We start from the raw sequence: 6,094 nt of genomic DNA on the forward strand, positions 1-6,094 counted from the left end.
CCCAGTATTTCCTACAGCGAGTGGCCAGTGTTGTTAAAAGCTATTTCTCCTGAAAGTTCATCCCATTGAGTTTATCTATGGAACCCAAAAGAAAATCTTCATCATCTAAAACGATAAATGTCACAAAACCTGGGAATAAACAAAATGTTGGTGCCCCACACTTCCGTGACACGTCTCCTCAGACTGGCGTCTTTCAGCTGCATTTCGGTCGACTTGGTTTCTCCCCTGTCACCCACATGCAGGCTGATGTGACCTTTCCGAACAAGAAAACATGCCTCAGACTGTCCGTCTTCAGGTTAGGCCTCCAGTGGGCAGCAGGAATACCCACGTGAGTAAAACTAGTCATTCTTTCATTTCACAGAAAAGTGACCACAAACCACATGGCGATGTCTTTCTGCCGTGTGCCTTTAACGAGGTGCATATGTGTGCTTGTCATCTCAGCTCTAACACTTATATGAGGAAGAGAATGGGAAGCCACTTAATATGGACAAGCAGTGGACTTTGTAAAGCTTCACGGAGGTCCCTCTGGCAGCTTGGAAGGAATCTGAGCATGTGAGAGGCCCTGAAATCCAAGTCTCACCAGCATGATGGTTAATATTCTTTTTCACTTCTACTCATTTTTCAACCCAATCCAGAACCCAAGTTCTTGGATTCAGCAAGCCATGGCACTTGGCACTACATCTCAGCGGGCTGAACATCTGTCAAAGGAAAGAGGAAGCATGAACTCGTCCACACGGCCTCTGCTTTAGAGTCTTGGTTTCAAGAAGGATGGGTAAGGTTGTTAGAATTCTCAGAAAAAAATTGACATTTGGAATTCTAGCAAAGTGGATCCAGGTTTCTCAGTTCTTTATATCTATTCTTATATTTTAACCTCAGGACAGGCAGGTGGATGGGGGACTAGAAGGGAAAAAGGTAGAAAGAAAAAGAGGGAGAGATGTTAATGAGAAGAGAAAATGAAAAAAAGATGAGGGAGAAGGGGGGAAATGAAAGGAAAAAGAATACAGAAGAAAAGCCAGATGGGGTAGCCAGAGATGGCCAAGCTTCCCATATCCGCCTTATCCTGGGAACCAACCGCCATGTTTACCATCAATGCCGTAAAAAAAAAAAAACAGTTTTCAGGCCATATACTCTTAAATTAGAAAGGGGGTGGTTCTTTTGGCTAGGGTTCTATAAAATCCAAGTTGGCATGATATCATAAGAAAAAGAAAGGAAAAAAAATGAAGGAAGGAAAGAAGAAAGGAAGAAGGGAAGGAAGGAAGGAAGGGAAAGAAAGAGAGAGAGAAGAGAGAGAGAAGGAGGGAGGGAGGGAGAGAGAGAGGGAGAGGAGAGGGAGAGAGAGAGGGAGAGAAGAGGGAGAGAGAGAGAGAGAGAGAGAGAGAGAGACTGACTTTCTGAAAGATTGCTGTCCCTGTACACATGCCCAGCAGCCCAGCCACCTGGGCACCATCCACACGTTTCAGTGGCATGTGAGGCCTCCCCTCAAGCTGCAGTCAGATGCCAATCTCCATGTCATAGTCAGTCTTCAGAAATGTTCATGAAATCCAAGCAATGATCAGGTTGCTCTTTATGCTTGCTTGTCTTATTCTTCTGACACTTCATTTTCTTCCAGGAAAGGTAACAGAAAACTTGGACTTGCTGTACTCTTAATCTGGAGTACACGTGTGAAAACCTCAAATGCTTTGAAAAATTATAATTTTCAAGTGGCTGGCGTGAAGGAGCACATCAAACCTTAGGGCAACTGGATTCTTTTAGGGCTTTAATCAGCTTCTGAAGCAATGCTGCATCGTGGCACTTCTGGGAACTGCACTGTCTCATGGTTTTTCAGACTCATGGATTTCCTTATCAGGGACCTCTGAGGGCTACCCAATGAATAACTAAGTCATTGACTGGGAACACACCTAGCCCAGGCTAACTACTTAATTCAGACTCCTGGAAAACACTCACATCCTATCTCAGGAGCTTTCCCAGTGTGTACTCTTCACCTTAGGAAGTCATTCTTCACTCCAAAGTCACCGCTGCTGTGAGGGTCACATGATTGGACTCTTTTCAGTCTCAGTAAGAAAAACAAGTACAGGACTCAGACCCATTTTTCTCTTTAGAAAACCAACTTGCTTCCATTTCTTTTTGAAATAATCATTGTATATAGTCAGTGTGTATGGTGCTGTGTGGTACATAAGGACAGTTTTCAGGAAAGTTCATACTGGACTTTGTTTGTACTTTCCCACAATCCCCTCCTCCCCTCTTCTCTCCTAGGCAGTTTCACTTCTACTTCCATGTCATATGTACATAATGTGTCCCATAGACATAAAATATGATTTTATAGATCTATATAAAATCTAGGAACCACATATAAAAAGAACGTGGCATCTGTCTTTCCAGAACTGCCTTAATCTACTTGACAGGCTTCCTCTGGTTGCATCCATGTTTCTATAAATGACATAACTTTGTTCTTCTTTATGGCTGAAGGAAATGACACTGTGTATGTGTGCCACATTCTCTTTGCTCCATCCTGTCTTTGGGGACTCCAGTGACTAGTGGGACAAGGACTGCTGCTGTGTAAACAACTTTGTCAAGGGTTGATTTGGAGTCCTGTGGGTAAATGCTTGGGTGTGGTATAGCTGCTCACATGGTAGATCTATTTTTAGTTTTTCAAAGAACCGCCCCCCCCCCCAGTGATTTCCTTAGTGGCTGGACTAGTTTACATTCCAACTAGCCGTGTATAAAACATCCCTTCAACTCAGGCTAAGGAAATGGCTCATTGAGCAAAGGGCTTGCTGGGCAAGGATGAGGGCCTGAGTTTGCATCCCCAGGAACCATGTGTTACAAAAGTCAGATGGAATCCTAGCACTGACAAGCAGAGACAAGAAGACAAAAGGGGCTCCCTGACTCATCAGGCTAGCTGGTTAGTGAGCCCCATGGTCAAAGAAAGACATTGTCTCAAAGACTAAGGGAAGATATTTGACATTATCCCCCTACCTTGTATGTGACTCATACACAAAACCAGGATGTTCCCTGGGATTCTCAATTGCAGGCAGAATATCTAACATCTCACTCTACAAAGCAATTGATTGGCACTGTGTTAAATAAAGTCTTACTTCATAGTGACCAGAAATATGAGAGTCCCAATTGCTTCCTATCGCATGAGCCTGTTTGAGAATTAAAAGCCACGTCCATCTCTACAGCCAATAGGAGAAGAGAGAATAAAGCAACTTATGTGGGAAGGTTTTTTATATTTGAAAAAAAAGTGTTGTATTTAACAGAATAGGTGAAGAGATTATCAAAGGTTTAATCCATGGCCTGCCTTGATTTCTGAACCCTCCAGAGGTGAAAAAAGAGTCTAGCCAAGCATGAGCAGAAGGAGACAGAAGAGTAAAAGTCATTATCAGAAATGGCACCATAGTCCTGAGCAACAGAAAACCAAATTAAATAATAAACACATATCATAAAGACAGCAGGAGGCAGTCTGGCCCATAGAGGTGGTAGTTTTAGTAGCTCAAAACTATTCTTTTCTATAGCCAAGATGCGGAAGCAACCCAGAAGCCCATCAGCTGATAAATGGAAAAAGAAAATGAAGCACATATACACAATAGAATTTTATTCCACCATAAAGAATAATGAAATAGTGACGTTTGTGGGAACATGAATGGAACCAGAGATCATTATGTTGAGTGAGATAAGACAGACTTAGAAAGACACATGTCACAGTCCCTCTAGTATGTAGACTCTATATTCAAATGGGAAAGAGCATGAAAGTAGGAATTGTGACAGGGGACCATGAGGCCTAACGGGAAGGGTGGAAGGCAAGAGAGAATAATAAAATAAGACATAAAAGCAGGAGGAGGATCCATGCTTCCACTCACTGAGGACACACACACGCACACTCGCACACACACACACACACACACACACACACACGCACACACATAGCCATGCACACAGATAGACTGTATCCTCCCTACTAAAGATAGTAACTCCTAACTTTTCCCATGCTTCTCTACAATGTCCCAGGACTGTGCTGAATTTCTGTAATCTGGTCCCAGCACGTGGTGATCGGGAATCTGGGGGAGACCTCACAGCTGCCTGGAACCTCATCTCCTGCAAACCTTGTTTTCACCAGGACAGCTGGATTGCTGTGTTGTGTTTAGGGAAAGACTCTGTGTTTGTATTCAACATCTCCTAGGCCACTGCCAGCTTTTATTACAACAAAGCTCTTCCATGATGCCTTATCTGAAAGGTGTGGAGGAGGTCAAAGCTTGTATTGTGTTGTTGAAAGAAGCCAAGCTACAGGCTGTCCACACTCCTTAGTCTAGGCAGTTCATGACCCGAAAGGGCGGACCCTGACTGCTCCTGTTCCATCAGTAAGGTGTAGCTGGACCTAGGGAAGTGGGCGGGTTTACACAAGGAGAGAAGTGCTTGCCTGTGGGCCTCTTACATTCATCTCCGTGGTACAAAATTCAAGACCAGCCCTCCCAGAGCAGTTAGTTCCTAAAGTCCCTGCAGGAAGAATTAATGCTGTGCAGGAAACTTAAAGCAATCACCTTACACAGAGCAAAGAGGATCCGAGGAAGGAACTGGAAGCGAAGAACAAGCCCAGCTGCTGATCCAGAATCTTCAGCTTGTGTAGCTGAGTCAGTGACTGTGACTTCAAGGACAGGAATCTAACTTGACTAATCAACCAGTAGAAACTTTTACTCCAGGCTCTGAATATCTGAAGTCTAATAAACAAACACGTCTTGGGAACATACTTATCTACAAGAGGCACTAGCTGTGTACCCCGAGTAACTAGGAAACACTCTGTAAGCCCCTCCTTGTGTGTACACACACATACCACACACACGCACCTTGTCACAGAACACTCCCACACAAGGAAAGTGAAATTGCTGTGTGATGAGCATAAAGCCGTGGGTGTTTCCAAGATTTGGGAGTCCAGCCAGGTGTAACTGATAAGGGGAGGGAGCCCCAACAGACTCTCAGCCTGCCCCCACCCTGATTCTGCCAAGATCCTTATTTGGTGATGCTTTTACCTGTGTCCCTGGACTCAGAGCCAAGCCTGTTCACGCAGGGTCACAGCTGGAGAAGCATCTCCGCTGACGTCCCTTCCCAAAGAGATGAATGGAATTCCAGGAAGCTGGAGTCATCTTGGCTTGGGACCGGTGGCATAGAGACCAGACTTCAGAGACAAAGTATCAGGCAGCAGCCTACTCATGGAAAAGTGTATACCCACAGAAATGTAAACCACACCTCGGTTTTGGGAGCCGAAAAATTAAAAAAAAAAATTAGGGAGAAAGATGGGAAATAAAACAATAGGCGGAGAGTTTATTGCTCTACAGGTCTGTTCTGTAAATAGTGTAAGATCCGGGAGCCAGATGGTTCAGCAAATTCTCCATTCGGGAGTCACGTTAAGAAACACGAGTGGGCATAAAATTGTTTTTCAAGACACAATTTCAGTTTTGCCTTGAGGGAGCTGGATACGAATTCGCTTCCTTAAAATGCCGCTAAAAACTCTCCGCAAGGATCCCCTAAATCAGAATACATATACCGCCCCCAAGCGGCCATCTAAGGAAGCACAGTAGAACTGGGGAAGAACTCTGGACTTGGAAGACGACCTCGGTGCACCATCCTGCTGGCCCTGTGCTATACCGCACTGCCACTCTTAGTGAATCAAACAGAAGACTGGCGTGCGGGGCAAGAATGGACACGAGATCCCCCACCCACCAGGATAGACCCAGGAGGCAGCTTCCTTTAAGGGTTCCGACCTTTTGCCCTCTTTTATTTTTAAACCAATCTGTCTCGATCCCCAAGCGTCTCTGTTATCGAAATATTCAAGGAGACGTGCTTTAGTAAAAGTCCCCGTAAAGGGTTTAGGTGGTCCCCATAGGAGCATCACATCTGGGGACCCTGACGTGGAACGTCTCCAGCTCACATGGCACAAGATCCTAAGCGCTGAGCCTGAGTACACCCAGGCTGCGTGGGAGGAGGCTCTATTTTTCTGAGAAGTTCCAGGGCTCCTGTGCGGGATCGGAGTCTCCCCCTTCACTTTCAGCCCGCGAGCTGCGCGCCAGGCAGCAGGGGGCGGAGAGAGGAACCCGCTCCC

This window comes from Grammomys surdaster, unplaced genomic scaffold (genome assembly GCF_004785775.1).
Source record: "Grammomys surdaster isolate TR1022 unplaced genomic scaffold, NIH_TR_1.0 170, whole genome shotgun sequence".
Taxonomy (NCBI): domain Eukaryota; kingdom Metazoa; phylum Chordata; class Mammalia; order Rodentia; family Muridae; genus Grammomys; species Grammomys surdaster.